This window comes from Myotis davidii, unplaced genomic scaffold (assembly GCF_000327345.1).
Source record: "Myotis davidii unplaced genomic scaffold, ASM32734v1 scaffold91, whole genome shotgun sequence".
Lineage (NCBI taxonomy): Eukaryota > Metazoa > Chordata > Mammalia > Chiroptera > Vespertilionidae > Myotis > Myotis davidii.
This window is the reverse complement of record NW_006283139.1, coordinates 532,400-551,678: the sequence shown is the minus strand read 5'-3', so window position 1 is coordinate 551,678 and position 19,279 is coordinate 532,400. Positions and strand designations below refer to the sequence as shown.

The window sequence follows — 19,279 nt, the reverse complement described above, 5'->3', positions numbered from 1 at the left end:
TATATTCCACAATTATCCTTGGTTGTAGTTGCATATATTTTTTTAATTCATTATATATCACAGATTATTTTAAAATGTGCTGCTCATTAGGAAATAATGTACTCAAGACAAATCACTGGCTGGTTCTAACATACTTCTCTTACTTCCTCTCTATGTGCACTTCCTCCAGAATCTGTGCTTTGTCATATTCATACTCCCCTAGGAGTATGTCTATTTCCACCAGTCAGACGTGGTCTAGGATCTCCTTACTACCAGGCATATTTGGAAAAGCACCATAATACATTGTCGCTGGTGCCATCTTTCCCCAAACTCTCCTCCCCATGTGAAGTCACCAACCCTCTCAATTAAAGTTGAACTTCCTTGTTTCTGCAGCAGACCTTTCTGTTGTCATTTTGTTTGTTTTTTAACATCTTTAAAAAAAAATCTTTACTGTTGAAAGTATTACATATGTCCCCTTTTTTTCTCCAGCCTGCTCCCCCACCCCCACCCAGGCCTCCACCATCCTATTGTCTGTGTCCATGGGTTATGCATATATGCATACAAGTTCTTTACTTGATCTCCTTCCACTCCACCCACCCACCCACACCCTTCCTCTGAGATTCCTCAGTCTGTTCCATGTTTCCATGCCTCCGGTTCTATTTTATTCATCAGTTTGTTTATTTCATCAGATTCCTTGTTCATTTATTTTGATTTTTAGATTCAATTGTTGATAGATGTGTATTTATTGCCATTGTAATGTTCTTTTTTATCTTATTTTTCTACTTCTTACTAACTGTTTTTCTCTAGTTGCTTTTAAGATTCTCTTTGTCTTTAACCTTTGGCATTTTGATCATGATGCATCTTTGGGTTCCTCTTATTTGGGACTCTCTGCACTTCCTGAACTTGTAAATATATTTCTTTCACCAGATAGGGGAAGTTTTCTGTCATTATTTCTTCATATAGGTTTTCAATATCTTTCCCTCTCTCTTCTCCTTCTGGCACCCCCATAATGGGAATGTTGGTATGCTTGAAGTTGACCCAGAAGCTCCTTACACTATCTTCTTATTTTTGGATTCTTTTTGCTTTTCTAATTGGATGTTTTTTGCTTCCTCAAATTCCAAATCACTGATTTGAGGCCTTTCTGTTTTAACTTAACCATGGTAAGTATATACTTGGTAGGTTAACAGTTCTTCAAGGTTATGTCAATTATGAACTTTTCTTATATTTTTCTTTTTAGTCAATTTTATATGTGAGCATGTTAGAGAATCTACCAGGTCAATCTTATCTTTATATTTGCTACAGTAGCTAGCACATTAGATAAATAGAGAGAGAGAGATAGACAGATAGATAGTTGAGTGAATGGATGGATGAATGAATACTAATGTTGGCAAACTTTGGCAGACTCAGCTGCTTAGGGGAACTCCTAGAGCTATTCTTCTTTCTGGCCTCCTCAAATACATCACCTCCCTAATGAAATGAAATGTGGAGATGCGGTTTGGATCCTGATTCAAACAAATCTACTTCAAAAAAGAAATTTGAATTTGAGGGATGATGGTGGGAAAGATCTGACGATGAAGTGCATATTAGATCATACTAAGAAATTATCATCAATTTACTGAAGTGTGGCAATAGTATTGTGGTTATGTAAAAAAAAAAGTATTTTCTTAGGGATATACACTAAAGTATGTAGAAGTAAAAATATGAGATCTGTGATTAATTTTAAAATATCAAAAATTATGATGGAGAAAAGGGAATGACATTAATAATTTTTAAGTCTAATATTAATAATGAAGTCTAAGTCTAATCAATTAATTTTTTAGTTAATTCTCTTCATACCACACTTGATAAGGAATAAGCTAATCATAAAAATAAAAGTAAGGACTATACTTCCACATGGCAATCACCTGGGGGTGAATTTAAATAATCTGTCTGTCCCTTTCCTAATCACTCTAAATCACAATTCAGAGACAGTAAATCATGGTTCAATCCTGGAGGTAGGCACAAGGGCACAGGAGTCAAAGAAAAAAAAATAGCTAGGAAAATACTAAAGCTTTCTTCCATGTGGATCCCCACTTTGCTGGGAAATAACAATGATCAATTGGCCCAAGAGAAGTGAAAAAAACAATGCTAAATGTAGGCCTACTATTAACTGTGGAATGCAACTTTAAAACCAATTGTATATGTATCAGCTTGTGTTTATATTATATTACACACACACACACACACACACACACACACACACGTATAGTTGGCAGTATTACAGATGTCTCTCATCCTCCCGTACTCCTATCTGCCCAACCCCTCCCATCTGCAACCCCCAAGTGTTCACCACCCTATTGTCTGTGTCCATGGACTGTTTGTGTTTGTATTTTAAAAGTTGTTCTATAAACCACGAACATTAATCCCATTTTATAAAGGAAGAAACTTAAGTCCCAAGAGTTAACTGCATTTATCCTTGAATTGTTTCAAATTATCAAACAAATAAAAATAATTGCCAAGGTTAAGGCAGTAGCGAAATCTCAGAATCAGAGCAAAATTATTCCAACATTCCAATGATTACTTTATAACATATAATCCCCTCCCTCATCGGTTTCCAAAATAGTTGGGTGCAAAACCTTGCCTCATTCCTGCCAGCAAGCTATAGGAAAAGGCTACGTCCTTGCTGCAACAGAGTCCCAGTTCATGAGTTGTTACTGTCTTTATATAGGTCATCAAATATTTCTGGAGGGCTTTTGAATATGTCTCATTTTAACCCTCCTGACCCTGCTGCAGTCAGGTGGGTGGTAAATGTCATATAGTTTACGCTATAAATCATAAATTCTTATGACAGCAGGGATGTTCTAGGTGACAGTGGCATCAGAGTAGAAAGAATTCTGGAATTGGAGACCCAGATCCAGTCTTACTATATCCACATCACCAAAGTCATACAGGATTGCTTTTCTTTTCAGCCCTTGGGGTTTCTAAAAGAGCAAAACCATCAAAGTTACCAGTACTTTGCTTTCCAAATTGATGAATAGTGTCCTGAGTGGTACCGCTGGATCTCAGAAAACTATTTCTGAAGCCTTTGCAATGTTCACAAAAACTACAGAAGAGAGTCCTAGTCACCGTATTATGTAATGAAACAAACTCTGCTTGAGTTTGAGTAGATGTGGCCAGTGTGACAACATGCCAATTTCATTTTGTCAAACAACTATTTAGTTGTTTACAGCAAAAGAACTGGTTAGTATCCATCAGCCCTTGTTAGGTAATTATATTGAAAGGAGGTCATTAAATTCCATTAAACAACATTTCACATTTGCAGACATCCTTAAAACAGCAATTATGTTGAAATCAAGTAGATGAATTTAAATTCTTTTAGAGGATTTTATATTTAAAAAATGAGTATTACCCAGATAGGGTCATTACCATCTGAATATAAGTAGGGTCAAATTCAAGATGATCATTTGAGTAGGAAGGCTGCGATCAAGGCCACCTTCCATCTGTGATAGAGTTGGCTAAAGAATGGACTCTCCCTTTGATAGCAGCTCACAAAGTATAGGATTGGAGCCCTAATAGCCTACCTTCCTTAATCGTCAGTTATGACTCGTTCAGCCAAACGTACATCAAAACTTCTTCTAAGACCATTCTGATACTGCTGATGTTTGAATGTCTAGTGTAAGATACAGCAACCCCATAAAGTTAGAAATAGGGAGTTGTCTCACTCAGTGTGAGGTTATATTTCCTGTCTGTATTGCTCTCTGGTCTGGGAAAGAATTCCTGGCTGGCTGAAGAACCTGTTCAAAAGCCTAGCTAGCTTCACAAGAAAGGTCCAATCTGATTTTTGGGGTTGTTTTTATATTTACTCTGTTTCGATCTATAAGCCAGTGGCAAAGTTACATTGCAGTTAGAAAACCATCCACTGTATAAATAGGTTAGAACCAGAAGCATTGAAACAAGCTATCGACACCTTTATATTGAGTGTCCTCTTCATTTTCCAGCCGTGGTAGGTACTTTAGAATTTACAGGTTCATGGATGCCAGAGTTAGCAGAGATATTAGCAATCCTCCCATCCAATTTCCACTCCCTAGCTAGAGGTTTGTACTCCCCAAACCACACAGCAAGTAAAATGGCAAAATTAGAATTTAAACAGGGACATTTCAACTCTTTGTTTGGCTCACACCATTCCACCAAAAATATAATTTGAATTTTTCTCTTAAGAAATTGAAATATGAAAAAAAGAAAAGAAAAAAAGTGGGGGGCATTCAGAAACAACGAGAGAGAATTTTATACAGTATTTAACAGAGCACTTAGTTTTTAGATGAGTAAGAGTTCAAAACAAGGGAGAGACTAATATGACCTTTGGAATTCCCCCTTTAAAAAATGGACTACCTCCCCAAATATTTTACATGCTCTGGTACTTTGCACAAGTTAATGAAAGTGAGTAAGTGCCCACTGCATGGTTGTTGAATGGGTGGGTGGACATATGGCTTTGCAGATGAATTAGTGAATAATCTGGAAAATGAAAACCATAATAAAGGAAGTGGGACTCAATATGGGGTAGAATCAAAGGGACATTGTGGAGGCTGGAGAATACTGAAATGAGCATTACTTGCTTAGGGGCTGCAGAAAAAACAACTGGGCTGAAGCAGAAGAACGTACTAGGAAGTAGCAGATGACGCATTTGGACACTGCCTTCCCAGCATCATGCAGCTGAGCACTGCCTATTCCCATGACTTCACCGGGTTATGTTTAGAGTGGTGTTGTAAGTGCAGGGAGAATTTGAGAAACTTGTTAATGAGTCCAGACTCCCACATACAAAATGAGATTGCTGGATGTGTGTGGTAGTTGGTATTCTCTTCTGTTCTTTTTCTACACAAACAGCAACAGATGGTGGGAGGGGGCCAAGAGGAGTGGGAATCCAGGAGGGAAGTTGCCCCATTTCCTCTCCTGCTGGGTCTACTCTAGATGGACTCCAGGGAGAGGCAGATTGCAGCCGATCAAGCCTGGCTCTTACAGAGTCAAAAGGCTGACTGGCATCCAGCTCTCTTACTTGCCCCATACAAGGATCTAGGGCAGTGGTTGGCAAACTGCGACTCGGCAAACCGCGGCTCGTGAGCCACATGCGGCTCTTTGGCCCCTTCAGTGTGGCTCTTCCACAAAATACTGGATCTTCCACAAAATACCGACTTCTACGCATGAGCCACCAAGTTTCAATTGCACTGTATGTGAGCGCCTGCACATGGTATTTTGTGGAAGAGCCACACCCAAGGGACCAAAATGCCGCATGTAGCTCCTGAGCCGCGGTTTGCTGACCACGGGTCTAGGGAATGGAGGAAAAGCACTTATCACCCAAACCAGCTGTGTTAAGGGTAGTGGCTTAGGTTTTCTGGGCCTTGATTTCCTCATGTATTTTGGGGAAATGATAGAATCTCATAGAAATGTAAGAACTCAATGGAATTGCTATACCAAGTGTTTTACTTTAGTGCCTGAGGTAGCAGAATCACTCTATAAGGTTTGGAGGAGCTGATGAGGATGCTGGTGGACAGTTGTGAAGTGAACATTTATAACAAGGTGCATTGACCCTTTAAGGAAGCATATCTTTTATTCAAAATCCTCCTTGACCTTACATGCTGGTCATTTGACAGTCCCTTGAACATGGGGTTATTTTGGCTTTAGAAGCTTGACATTTGATATTCCGTCTGAATGGAATGCATTTCTGCAGCTTTAAGTAGCTGCCTCTCACTTATTACTTGGGTTTCAACTCAAATGTCACCACCTCAAGGAAGCCTTTCCTAATCTGATGTAAAGCAGGTCCCTCCCCTCAATTTCTCTCTGCTGCATGGTTTTATTTTAACTTTCCCTAGTGTATTTGTCTCCCAAAATGATCTCTTTAAAATATGTTTTTAATGATTTAAGAGAGAGAGAGAGAGAAAGAGAGAGAGAGAGAGAGAGAGAGAGAGAGAGAGAGAGAGAGAGAGAGATGGATCAGCTGCCTCCTGCAACCCAGGCAAGTGTCCTGACCAGGAATCGAACTCGGTGACATCTAGGTGCATGGGACAATGCTCAACCAACTGAGCCACACCAGCCAGGGCCAAAAATGATCTTATTTATTGTTTTCTTACAAGGCTGCTCAGTCTTGTTCACCACTGGATTCCCTAGACCTAGAATATGTGGTGTATGTTACAAGCTCATCAGCTATCTGTTAACGACTTACTGGGGATTGAACTGACAAGAATAGGACCCCAAAGTATATACATTTAACACAGTATTTGATATAGCTTCAAAGAACAAGTTATCCCCTTTGAAAAGAGAATACTCAAAGCAAACTTCACACAGAATTAGGCTTTCATGCAAAATTTCTTTCTTTCTTTTTTATTTTTCCTGTCCTGTTTGAGGTGAAAGGCCAATTAGGGGAGGGCACTGGATGTTGTGACCAGGTTCCTTCTCTTAAACTTTAAGGAAAGTTAAGACTTAAAGGAAAGTCACAAGTTGAGAAAAGCTACAGCTCTTTCAGATGCCACTTGTTTGTCCTCAGCCTGGTGAAATAAACGGTTGCTGTCTCAAATTCAGGCTCCTCCCACTTCTGGGATCTGAAGGGAAGAAAATCTAACACTGTATATAATACACTGGTATTTCATGTGGGTTTAGACCAGTGGCCTGCACATACGAGAAGCTTCATAAGTTCTGCTGGTCCTATTACTTGTATAAAGGACTTACACATGTTCTAGAGATACTTAACCTGTGGTCTAGAGACTGGAAAGTCAACTGTCAACCTTCAGAAAACCAAGGTCCGGGAAGCAACTGTTCAGCAATGGAAAAGGTCACACTAAGTAAGCAGGTGCCTAGCTGTTTCTACTATAAGATTTGTCCTATCTCCTATATGGTACTTCCTAGATAAATTCAACACTCTTTAATATTTATGTACTGTTATTTTAATTTTACATTTCTATTTTTTGTAATCAAAGGACAATTGAGTGGGAAAATGTAATACCTCTCTCTCTCTCTCTCTCTCTCTCTCTCTCTCTCTTCATGCTGTGAAGCAACCTGTTTTACTGTTGAAACTTGTGTTTGTTCTGTTTCAATTGTGCAGAAGGAAACAGATCTGGCACCCTTAAAAATCAAAGATCTATCACTCTACAGGAAAATACACCAGCTTAGGAAAGGGAATTATGAGAAACAGGAAAAAGATATTGTGCTTCTAAAACGTTATTGGGCTGATGACCACCTGGAGATCGTGTAAAAATGTAGATTCTGAGTCAGTATATCTGGGGTGGAGTCTGAGATCCTACATTTCTAACAAGCTCTGGTTATCTCCAAAGAGCGAGTTATCCTTCCATGCTGCTGGTCCATGGTGTTTATGGGCCGTATTCTTGGGTCATATGGCTTGAGAAATGTAAAAACACATACTTGAGAGCATCTAGTACTTACAGTTATAGTAACAGGAAGCCACTACTACTTTCCTTAACCAGCAAAATGACCATAAATTCTTCCCATCCAGAGATGGTGCCTATGTCTCCACTCCTAGAGTCAGGTTGCCCATGGGGTTCACTTTGGCCAATAGGCAACAGGGATGTGCCAGAAGGTGAGACTTGTGCACTGGAACTTGCTCCGCCTTACAGCTCTTGCATCCCTGTAATCACTACACAAATGCACCCGAGCAAGCTGGCTGGAGGATGCATGGCCACATGCAAGCCTACAGTCAGTCGTCAGTCAGGCCCAGCCAACAGCCAGCCACTTGCCATCCCTGTGAGCGAAGCCACCCTGGCTTGTCCAGTCTCCAGAAACTCTCCAACTGGCCGCAGACATTGGAGGGAGCACTGTCGAGCTGGCCCAGACAGAGCATCGCTGGAGACAACACACAGAACCATGAACTAAATAAAGTGATTGTTGTTTTAACCACTACTTTTTCTTTGTTTGCTTATTCAGCCTCTAAAGTAGAAAGTGACAAAGAAAGAGCAATAGGAGTTTTCTTAGAGACACATAACAGCCTTTATTAAAAATATATATATTTTTATTGATTTCAGAGAGGAAGGGAGAGGGAGAGAGAGATAGAAACATCAATGATGAGAGATAATCATCGACTGGCTGCCTCCTGCATGCCCCACACTGGGGATCGAGCCTACAACCCAGGCATGTGCCCTGACCGGGACTTGAACCATGACCTCCTGGTTCATAGGTGGATGCTCAACCACTGAGCCACACCAGCTGGGCCATAATGCCTTTTCTGCTTATGATTCCTTTACCTTCCTGTCTTCAATTTATGTGGTGTAATTTTGGCTTTATATCGTAGAAGTTGATATAAGTAGCTATTGCAATGGGATTTGATGTATTTTTCTAATTAAATTTATTTCTATCTCTTACTTTATTATGCTGAATATTTCTGCTTCAAAGTTAAGTCGTGTGCCCAGGTCACACAGCTTGTAAATGCAGAACAATTTTGAGCCTAATGTAGAGTCAGACATTTCAAAAGTGGATTTCAGTACCTTATTCAATGTTTCAGTACCTTATTCAATTCTCCTGCTAAAATGCAAATACAGAATTTCATTCTGAAAGGCATGATTTCCAGTTATTGCCTCCATTCATGTTTGAGGTAATGCAAGGCCTGTCCACAAAGGAATAATCTTACACTGATCTGAGATGCCAAGGACAAACCCTCTTGGGGGAAAGATGCACTTGACGTCAGCCAGCCATCAACACACAGTCCGTAAGGACAGCACCGTTGGTGCACATTTCCTTCACAGCTTTCCTCCTTGTTGGGCACTCTCCCCCCATGTTCAAGATCCCTGGCCCTCTGGGCTGCTCTCACAACCTGTCATTCTCAACCATATTTTTTTCTGGTTCTTAGCCACATGAAATACATATTAATGAGTGAGAATCTCATGGTCATGCCCATATATTAAAGGCTGCTAACTGTGGACAAGGACAGGGCTTCTCAATTGTTTTACACTGTCCTTCTACCTGAAGTAACCCCTACCTCTTCTGCACCCTCCTAAGTCTTCCCTGTTGAAAATCATCACTAAAAGAGGCTTTGAAAACTGGTATTCCACAAGCTGAATAGAGTCTGTAGTATGTTACGTCCTAATAGAATAGGATTCTTAAAAACTAGAAACTGAAAGCCTTCAATGAAAACATGCACTTTGTAGGTAGCACAGGCCCTACCACTTTCTATCGTCCACTGTTTCCCACGTCCACATGACCTTCATGGACCGAGAAGACTCCTGATTGTATATCAGCTGTATTCTAATCTTTCTCTCTAAGATGTGCATCTACTGCCACCACAATAACACCACCAAGCATGTTCCAGAAATTCTATGATCTGTATGTCCAGTTTTAACCTCTATTCTTATCTTCAGCTGCTTACTCCAGTGATGGCGAACCTATGACACGCGTGTCAGAGGTGACACACAAACTCATTTTTTTGGTTGATTTTTCTTTGTGAAATGACATTTAAATATATAAAATAAATATCAAAAATATAAGTCTTTGTTTTAATATGGTTGCAAACTTCAAAAAATTTCTATCTGTGACACGGCACCAGAGTTAAGTTAGGGTTTTTCAAAATGCTGACATGCCGAGCTCAAAAGGTTCGCCATCACTGGCTTACTCTTACCTCTAAATTTTACAGTTGGCTTTAACCTCATCCAGATCAACCCATTACTGTATATCAAAATCATCTTATTTTTTTAAAGTGCCATTTAAAAGAGTGTCAATCCCACCACAAAACTATTATTGTACATGGCCTGCCCTGTATCTCAAATGTTAAGATAGTCCGTCTCACACTTGGGCGGGTGTGGTAGTTTCCTAATTGTTCTCCTTGCTTTCAGTATCTCTTACCTGTCCTTCATATTCAAGTTTATCATGAGAATTATATGCCTTGCACCCACATTTTGGAAACCATAATCCAGGTTGAAAGTCTTCCCGATCTGGCTCTAAGCGAACACTCCAGTCTCATTTTGCCTCCCTCTTCTCCTTCTCACACCTGTTTCACATATCCTAAGCAAAGTCTGTATTTTCATACACTTTGCCTACTGTCAGAACGGTCTTTATCCATCCATCTGGTCAACTCCCCCTCCTTTTTTCCAACTCTTCTAACTGACCTTACTCAATTTGCTAGAGACATCTCTCTAACCGCATCTTTTGTTTACATTTATGGCACAGCAGGAACCATATAGCTTTGTTACCAGTCACTTCCTCTCCATATCTGGAAACACTAAAGTCTGGAGCTACATTTTATCCAACTCTTTCTCATCAGCTAAACCTCCATCTAAGTTCACACTAACAAAAACAAATAAGAACAGCCATAGACACTTACGTAAAATAACTATAAATCTTTCTCAAGATGTCTTGGGAGATAAAGAAGTGGCTCCAGAGAATGGGAGATGATTTTAATAAAGAGCAAAATGCGCCTAACTGGGCAGGTTAATTCACCACAGAAGGCTCATTGCTTATGGATGGTGGTAGATTTCCTACACAAAATGAATCTGTGAAATGAGACCACATATAAATGTCATTAACCTGTGTGACTTCAGAAGGTTGGACCTTCCAGGGTTAATACGTTGTGCCTATCTGTCAGTGTAATATAGAAACTTCATATATTTAGCTCAGATTCTCTAGGTCAGTGGTTGGCAAACTGCGGCTCAGCAAACCTTGGCTCACGAGGCACATGCGGCTCTTTGGCCCCTTGAGTGTGGCTCTTCCACAAAATACTGGATCTTCCACAAAATACCAACTTCTACACATGGGCCACTAAGTTTCAATCGCACTGTACGTGCATGCCCACACATGGTATTTTGTGGAAGAGCCACACTCAAGGGGCCAAAGAGCCGCATGTGGTTCTTGAGCCGTCGTTTGCCGACCATGGCTCAAGGTTATTGATTAGGCAAGAACTCCAACCAGTTAATAAACTCAATCCAACAAGAATCTCTTTGAACCCAGAACAGAGCCAGACAGTGTTATGAAGAGAGTGGGTATGTTTACCAGTGCTATGTGACAATCCCTATGCTCTTTGTATACAGTCTCTCATATCTGATCTTCTTCCAGACCTTTAGAGATAGATAATAGAGGGTCCTAAAAGTAGAAAAATAACAAGTCTGTCCTTAGGGAGTTTCCTTTTATCTGCAAGGACAGAATTAGCAACATCTGGAAAATTCTATAAAACAAGTTAATTAAATGTCAAGATATATCAGAGACAGAATATATTACAGAATTAAAGTGGTCCAGTTATTTGTGGCTGGGTTGTGGAGGTGAGACTTTCTAACACCAAGCAGAAGAACTATAGTTGTCCAGCTATCCTCATAAATTCTGGAGATCTTACCAAAAAGAAAAAAAAAAACATAAAGGAAGAAACAAAAACCAGGTTCTTGCACCAGCATTTGGCTACAATGCTTGACGCCCAAACCTTGGAATTACTCCTTGGCATGGTGAGAAGCCAATTTAAGGTCAAATGTACCCGTGGACTGCAGTTAAATAAATGTTTCCAAGGTTGTCCTGGCACATTAGTTTGGTGTTAATAGGTTTTCCAAATAAGTGGGTGAAACCATGAAAAACAACATTTCTTGTGACTGAGCTAAACAGAACACTGTGAATCTCAAAGAACAGAGCAGAGTCTGTGCATTTCACACATATATTTAAACATGCGGACCTCCACAGAAAATCTTAACACCACATTAAACTATTTTTTGGATATTAATACCTTTGTGAAAACAATATGGCTGGCATGACACTAAGATGCAGGAATGAAATGTGCATGAACTCCCAGAAGAGACACTGAAGACCCCAAAGGCCAACCATCTTAAGTGGGAACTGCCTAACTGCCTATGAAAGAAGGAGTGAGGGAAGGAGAATGGGAAGGCAGGGTGGTTCTCCCTATGTGCCCCAGCCAAGGGAAGGAGAGCTATTGAGGGTGAAACATGTGCAACCTTTTAGGAGGGCAATATGGCATTCTGTATTAAAAGTCCCATCCTGCCCAGCCAGTATGGCTCAATGGTTGAGCATGGACCTATGAACCAGAAGGTCATGGTTGATCTCTGGTCAGGGCACATGACCAGGTTGCGGGCTCCATCCTCAATAGGTGGTGTGCAGGAGGCAGTCAATTAATGATTCTTTCATCATTGATGTTTCTATCTCTCTCTCCCTCACCCTTCCTCTATGAAATCAATAATATATATAATACACACACACACACACACACACACACACACATACACACACACACACACAGCTAGTAACACAATTCAATAATATATATAATACACACACACACACACACAGCTAGTAACACAATTACCCTTCTGGAATTAAAATTTAAGGACACATTTGCCCAAATGCAAAAGTATATATATATATGTCCTGGTCCAACCAGACTGGTGTAAGAAACTACCATAGACCAGTGGTTAAATAATAAGCATTTATTTCTCACAGTTTTGAAGGCTGGGAAGTCTAAAATCAAAGCACCTGCAGCTTTGTGTCTGGTGAGGACCTGCTTCCTATCATAGATGGACTTCTTTTCACTGTGTCCTCACATGGCAGAAGGAGCAAGAGAGCTCTCAGGGGTCTCCTTTATAAGGATATTAAAACCATTCTTGAGGGCTCCACCCTCATGACCTAATAACCTCCCACAGGCTCCACCTCCCTGTGGAGGTTCAAAATATGAATTTTGGGGGAGGGGGCACAAATGTTCAGTCTACAGCAGCATATGTATCAGGATATTCATCATAGCCATTTTATAATAGACTAGAGGCCTGGTGCACAAATTCGTGCATGGATGGGGTCCCTTGGCCTGCACAATGATGGGGGCGGGGTGGGGCCATGGGGGGTTGCCCCCCCCCCAATTAGAGCCATCGGGTCTGCCAGATGAGGGTGGGCCAGGGACCCCGGGAGGTTGGCAATGGGAGCGCACCGACCACCAGGGGACAGCTTATGCATTGAACATTAAATATATGTAAAATAGACAAATTCTAAACTATTTTTTCTCTGGAGGGGTGAGTTTTAGGAGACATAATCTGCATTTAATTTTTTTCATTTTTCATTTTTTCTATTAAAAAAGGGAAAACTTGAATGCCCATGAGAAATAGAAATTGGCAGTAATGAGAAAACCGAGGAGTGACATAAGCTGGAAGATGCACACACAAGGGCTCTACACTTCCTGCTGTACCGGTGAGAAAACCAATGTATTAAGAGCTCTACTAAGTGCTAGGTAGTGTGATAGATACAGACTTCCCATTCTATGTTTGAAATCTAATAGGAGAGAGAACAAGATTCGAAAGGTGTGGAGGTTTTGTCCAAATTCTACCACCAATTGTGAACAACCATTCGATGCTTCTGGCCCTTCAATTTCTCAATTATAAAACTAGGAAATCAGTGATACCCTGGTAACCCTTTTCAGGTTAGAATTTGTGAGTACTTCAATAGAATGCTTCCCAGAGTTCAAGTTTAACCTGAGGCAATGGCAAAAGAAGATTTTAGGCAGTGGGTCCAAGATTCTGTGTTTCTAACATGTTCCAGGGCTGCGAGGCACAGGCTTATACTTTTGAGTCACAAGACACTAATACACATGATCTCACTGAATTCCCCCAGGATTCCTTTAAGACAGCTATCCTTGGCCCTTTTTCACTGGTAATAGAGTAACTTATATAAGATCAAACTGATAGAAAATGGCTAAGCAGGAATCCAACTTGAGACCTTTTTACTTCTAGTCTCCAAGATGTTTACTGTCCATGGAGTCCTAAAACACTGTAAGTAGATATGACTATCCCACTCAAGGAAAGTGAATTAGACCAGGAACATGACCGGTAAAGATAAGCTGCTAATGGAGCTGAGAAAACTGAGAGATCACTTTATGTAAGGATCGGTTAAAAAGTCACAGAGGGAATTCAACCTCAACCTTGAGGGATAGCTGGGATGATGGGTAGCGATGATGGAGAGAGTACAGATAGCAGTAGGTATAAGAGGTGATCAGAGCACAAGGCAGTGCAGAATGAACTTGTAGAGAGATGCCCAGGAGAGCAGGAGAGGGCTCATGAACTAAACCAGGTTTTTATCACAAGGGTCAAAGATAACTCTAAGGTGTTGATCCTTACACACTAGACTAGAAGAATATATGAAACTGAAATTTTAGTACACCATTGGAAGCCCTTAACCAACTTCCTTCCTCTCCCCAACACAGAGATATCATTTGTTCCTATCTTCTCCTCTTCCCACCCAGTACAAGGAAATGAATCTATACATCATAATAGAACCCATTCCAGTTCCCATACTTGTCTGTATCCCTTCACAATGTCCATCCCCCCTGTCACTTGCACCTACATCTTGAGTCCTTAAAACTACCTACTAAATTTTACTTACTTGAAGGAAGAAGCCCTTTAACACTGATCCCATCTCACTGGTCTGTCAGCTTCTCTCATTTGTATGTTCTAGAGACACTGACTCTCAAGCAGTGAGCAATACATAAATCAGAGTTATCAGCAAAGGCCCTCCGGGTCTAATTCACTTTCCTACCTACAGTTCCTGGAGGAAAGCACCGAGTCTTTGAATTTCTTTGGTTTACTCCTGTTACTCACATCAGGCATTGCACGTGATAGGTGCTTCCTCAGTGCTATCCACATTAATAACTCATTTTAAGAGGAGGATTGAGTTTAATAAGCATGATGAACATTCCTTTTGAATATATTTCTCTTAAGCAGATCTCCAGAGAGAAGCCTTGGGGCCCTCACCCATCTGCCCCACACACATCTTCAGAGGCACTCTAGAAATGCCAACTGCATGCTACGTGCTCATAGAAACAACAGAATTCATGATCTCTATTATTTATTTATTTATTTTAAGAAATATATTTTTCTTGATTTCTGAGAGGAAAGGAAAGGAAGAGATAGAAACATCAATGATGAGCATCATTAATTGGCTGCCTCCTGCACGACCCCTACTGGAGATTGAGCACTGAACCCAGGCATGTGCCCTAACTGGAAATTGAACTGTGACACCTGGTTCATAGATTAATGCTCAGCCACGAAGCCACCCCACCAGAGACATTCTCTCCTTTTAAATTATGACTCCCACCCTCTCCCCTTCCTCTAAACCAGTGGTTCTCAACCTTCTGGCCCTTTAAATACAGTTCCTCATGTTGTGACCCGACTATAAAGTTATTTTTGTTGCTACTTCCTAACTGTAATGTCGCTACTGTTATGAATCATAATGTAAATACATATCTGATATGCAGGATGGTCTTAGGTGACCCCTGTGAAAGGGTCCTTTGACCGCCAAAGGGGTCGCGACCCACAGGTTGAGAAACCGCTGCTCTACGTGTTTCCTTTTAAAGAAAAGCCATGATTCGCTTCCGCTAAAAATTAAAGATCGCAGCATAGAGATCACGGTCCACACTGGTGCAAGCAAGGACGGAACATTAGAATCCCCACTTGATTGCTCTTGCCTTGAACACTTTCCAAGACAAGAAATGGAAGGCCCGTCTCCAGAATGCATGCTCATTTCAGACTTTTTTCCCTTGCACCGCTTGGTTCATAAACTATTTTGACTAAAATGAACCACTTGGAGGTGGCCTACAATCCAGATAAAATGGGAGAGGTAAGACATATCCAAAACAGATTGTATGTGACCACGCCCCCCTCCCCTGCCCCAAAATCAAGCACCAAGGAAAAGCAGGCGGGTTTATTACACAAAGGTTAATGTCTAAGTTTCAGAAGAGGAGGAATAAATCACTACCCCTTCCCCCAAGCGATGAGTCTGGCCTCTCCAGCTGCACTAGCTTGCTCTTCTACTTCCTCTTAATTCCAAGATCCTGTTTCGGCAATCAATTCACACTTCCTGTGCTCCAGAGTCCTTTTCTATTTGCTGAATCCACATTTTCAAGATTCTTATTCTTTCTTACCCCAGTCCCCAGTCATATGTCGGCCTAATGGCTTGGGGTGGTTTTCTTAAAGTTCAACTCCTATGGTGGTTCGCAAGACTAGCTCAAGCTCCTTCCCCACACAAACATGAAACATAGAAATGGTGGTCTCAAAGCTTATGCATCTCTCATCAGCCTCTAACACTGAAGGAAAGACATTTGCAGACAGAAACCTATAGTTAGTTCAAGAGAGGAGCCTGATTAAGAACACACAACAGGTACATTGTAACCTGAATCAGATTTTCACATGTTAAAAAAAATATATATATATGTAAGGTCAAACATGAGGAAAACCAGAACTTAAGTTGAGTTCTTTTCTCTTTTTTTTTCTTTTTATACATAAAACTTTTTTGTGTGTTGGACCCTAAAAAGCATGAAATTAAAACTCGTGAAAAACAGCCATATCAGCTTGCTGTGGTGACTCAAAAGCTGTCGTTTCTCGACTCAACTTCGCTGAAACACTTGATTCATGTTGTTCTTATTTAACCTAATTTGCATTGATTTAATCAGTGCTGGTATGCTTTAAATACATAATAAACTGGGATTCTGCAACTTAGATGACTTAGAATAGCTAAATTTCAATAAAGCTCATTTCAATCTGTTAATGTATACAGTTCTGCCAAGAGATTTAAAACCGCAGGAAAGATGCAAACTTGCCATATTAGAGGTGGGAAAGGTTTAAAGATCCCATCCAGATGAAATGATCTGCAGGACACTAATGTGAAAAGCCATCTATATATCTTAATTAGAGCCTAAACACATCCTCTATGTTTTGAGTAGCATACTTAGAAGAAAACTCAGATATAAATGCAGTCAATTTCATTTTATCCTCTTTCTTTCTTGCCAACACTCAACTCTTTTCTGCCTCTCTGTACCAGATCTACAAATCAAGTGGCATCCAAGTGGGACCTGTTCTTGCCCATTTGGCAGGCGCCATCACCACATTGCCAAGCTGCCTGCATTGGGAGGCTATTCTTCCTAGCAGCCATGGGGATTGGGTGGCTTGCACTCACAGCGCTGGCTGAATGGTTGGCCAGTGTTTACCCCTGCCTGCCCTCCTCCCCAGCCCTTTAGAGTTTATGGCTCAATCAGCCAGCCTGCTGTCAGGAATAATTGTCTTGGCAAGAGGTGGAAACACTTGACGGTGGAACTGTTTTTCTGTTAAAGTGTTCTGCAGCAACATGGAGGTGCCAGGACAAAACCTGCCGGTGCCCAGTCCAGAGTTAGAGAGGAGGCGAGCGTGATGGAGATGGCAACCATCAAAAATGGCCAAGAAAGAAGACCACTTTGGTTTGGGACAAGCCAAAACCCATCTATGCCAGTAACGACTGCGCAACCTTGGAGGGTTGCCGGATGGATGATTCTGTGCCTCAGTTTCCTCATGTGCAAAATTAAGGGTTTGGTTTTCTGATGTTTCCTCTGGTTCCTAAGACAACATAGGGCTCCTAGGGAATTTCAGGTTTGTATTCCTTTCAATGAAAGGATGCATCTCAGAGGTGAATGACCAGGGATGGGCTCCAAATACAAAATGGAAGGATGCATGTCCCTGTTCATAGGGCTTTTCCTGAAAAGTGCTACCGGTCTTTGGAGACTGTGGTTCCACTGGTTAGTATCTTCAGCTTGAATGCTAAGACCAACCCAGTTACTTGCCCAAAGTTGAACCCACCTGGGAGCTTTGGTAATCCATTTCTTTCTTATGAAAGTCAGCATCTGCACAGAAAAGGCCCACTATTTTCAGTTCCTGAGAGGCACAAATGATGGAGATTCAAAGAGAGGGGTTGGAGATTCACATCTGAGTCTCTCTGTCACTTCCTTGGGCATCCCTGTCAAGAAGGTAGGTTTACCCTAGCTGGTTTGGCTCAGCGGAAAGAGCATGGGCCCATGGACTGAAGGATCACAGACACATAGGGTTTCAGGCCAGATCCCCTCTCTCACATCAATTGTTCTCTCTTTCTGTCTCTCCCTCAAAAATAAAATAAAAATAAAATTACAAGATAGAAGAAGGTAGCATGCCCATACTCAACTTCCAGCAGTTTCTCTGCCACCTTTGAGGATTGTTGTATTTTGTTTGTTTGTTTGTTTTTAAAGGTGACCAACAGGTCCCTCCCAATGGCAATGCAGACCCTCCTACCCTAGCTACTTGGTAAAAGAGAGTGTTCATGCCAAAACCGGTTTGGCTCAGTGGATAGAGCGTCAGCCTGCGGACTGAAAGGTCCGGGGCTTGATTCCGGTCAAGGGCCAAGGGCATGTACCTGGGTTGCCGGCACGTCCCCAGTGGGAGATGTGCAGGAGGCAGCTGATCGATGTTTCTCTCTCATCGATGTTTCTGACTCTCTATCTCTCTCCCTTCCTCTCTGTAAAAAATCAATAAAATATATTTTTTAAAAAAAGAGAGAGTTCATTGTAAGACCCTCATCTATGCATGACTGTGAAGGGAAATCCTCAGGCAAAGACCTCTTCTAACTTAGGAGACACAATTTAGTAACAGTCTCAAAGTTGAATTAGGGATGTGTGCATGGAGGGAGAACGCACCATTATGGTTACTTTAAACCACCCCTTCTGGGCTCCTTCTCTAGTGCGTTCTCCTGGAGCGGGGTGCACCGCAGGGCGCTGTGAGCACCACCAGCAGCCTCGGGGGCCACAGCAGAACCCTTCTCTAATCCACCGCAGACCCCTGAGACCCATGGGGACTGGGGAAGCCCAGCGGGATCTCAGGCAAGACTCCCTGTAAATAGACCTACATTTCTGCCGCTCTGGGTCTCCAACCACCGGGACCTGGAAGGCTTCCCAAACCCGCGGGAAGCATCTCGCATCCCCCCACCCGCCACCCAGAAGCCTGGCTGACTGCACAACTCCGGAGCCCACGCGGGGGTGGGGTGGGGGGAAGAGGGAGTGTGTGTGTGGGGGGGAATCTTAGCCAAGCCCCCGCAGTCATTGCTTTCCTCTCTCTTCTCTCAAGTTGCTTTTCTAAAGCAAAGAACCAAATGTTGCTTTCTCTACAGATCCCTACGTATCCCTTACACGTCGGCAGCTTTAAAGTGGGAGGGGGACTATCCCAAAAAGGGAAAGGGGGGGAGAGAACAGAATAATTCAGTTTCCCACTTGGAAATATCTCACTGTGGACCATGCAAGCCCATACCTCTATCCACCCCCCCTCCCCTTTTTGGTGAAATCTGGGCAAATGCGGTGAAAGTGTTTTCCATTTCATCAAAGAACCTATCTTACTTTCGTGATTCGGTGAAATGTTGGTTTTGTGCCCACCCCTTTTCAATCTGCCCATGTCTGAGGTGCTCCGGGAAGACGCACAATCGTGAGCAGCTTACGACACTCAGTGAGCAGTAGGTGCCTGTGCAAGCTCGCGCCGCACACCGCCTGGCGGAGGCGAGGAGCCTGGGCGCCGCTCCCCGCTCCCCGCTCCCGGCT

At 41.9% G+C, this 19,279-nt stretch overlaps 1 protein-coding gene across 1 annotated transcript in view; it reads right to left on the bottom strand.

Annotated features, from left to right (window-relative positions):
• Window positions 1–19,279, bottom strand: part of CTNNA2 (catenin alpha 2) — a gene marked incomplete at its 5' end in the record, with an annotated part of 880,141 nt that overhangs the window by 331,537 nt on the left and 529,325 nt on the right. The window lies entirely within an intron of this gene.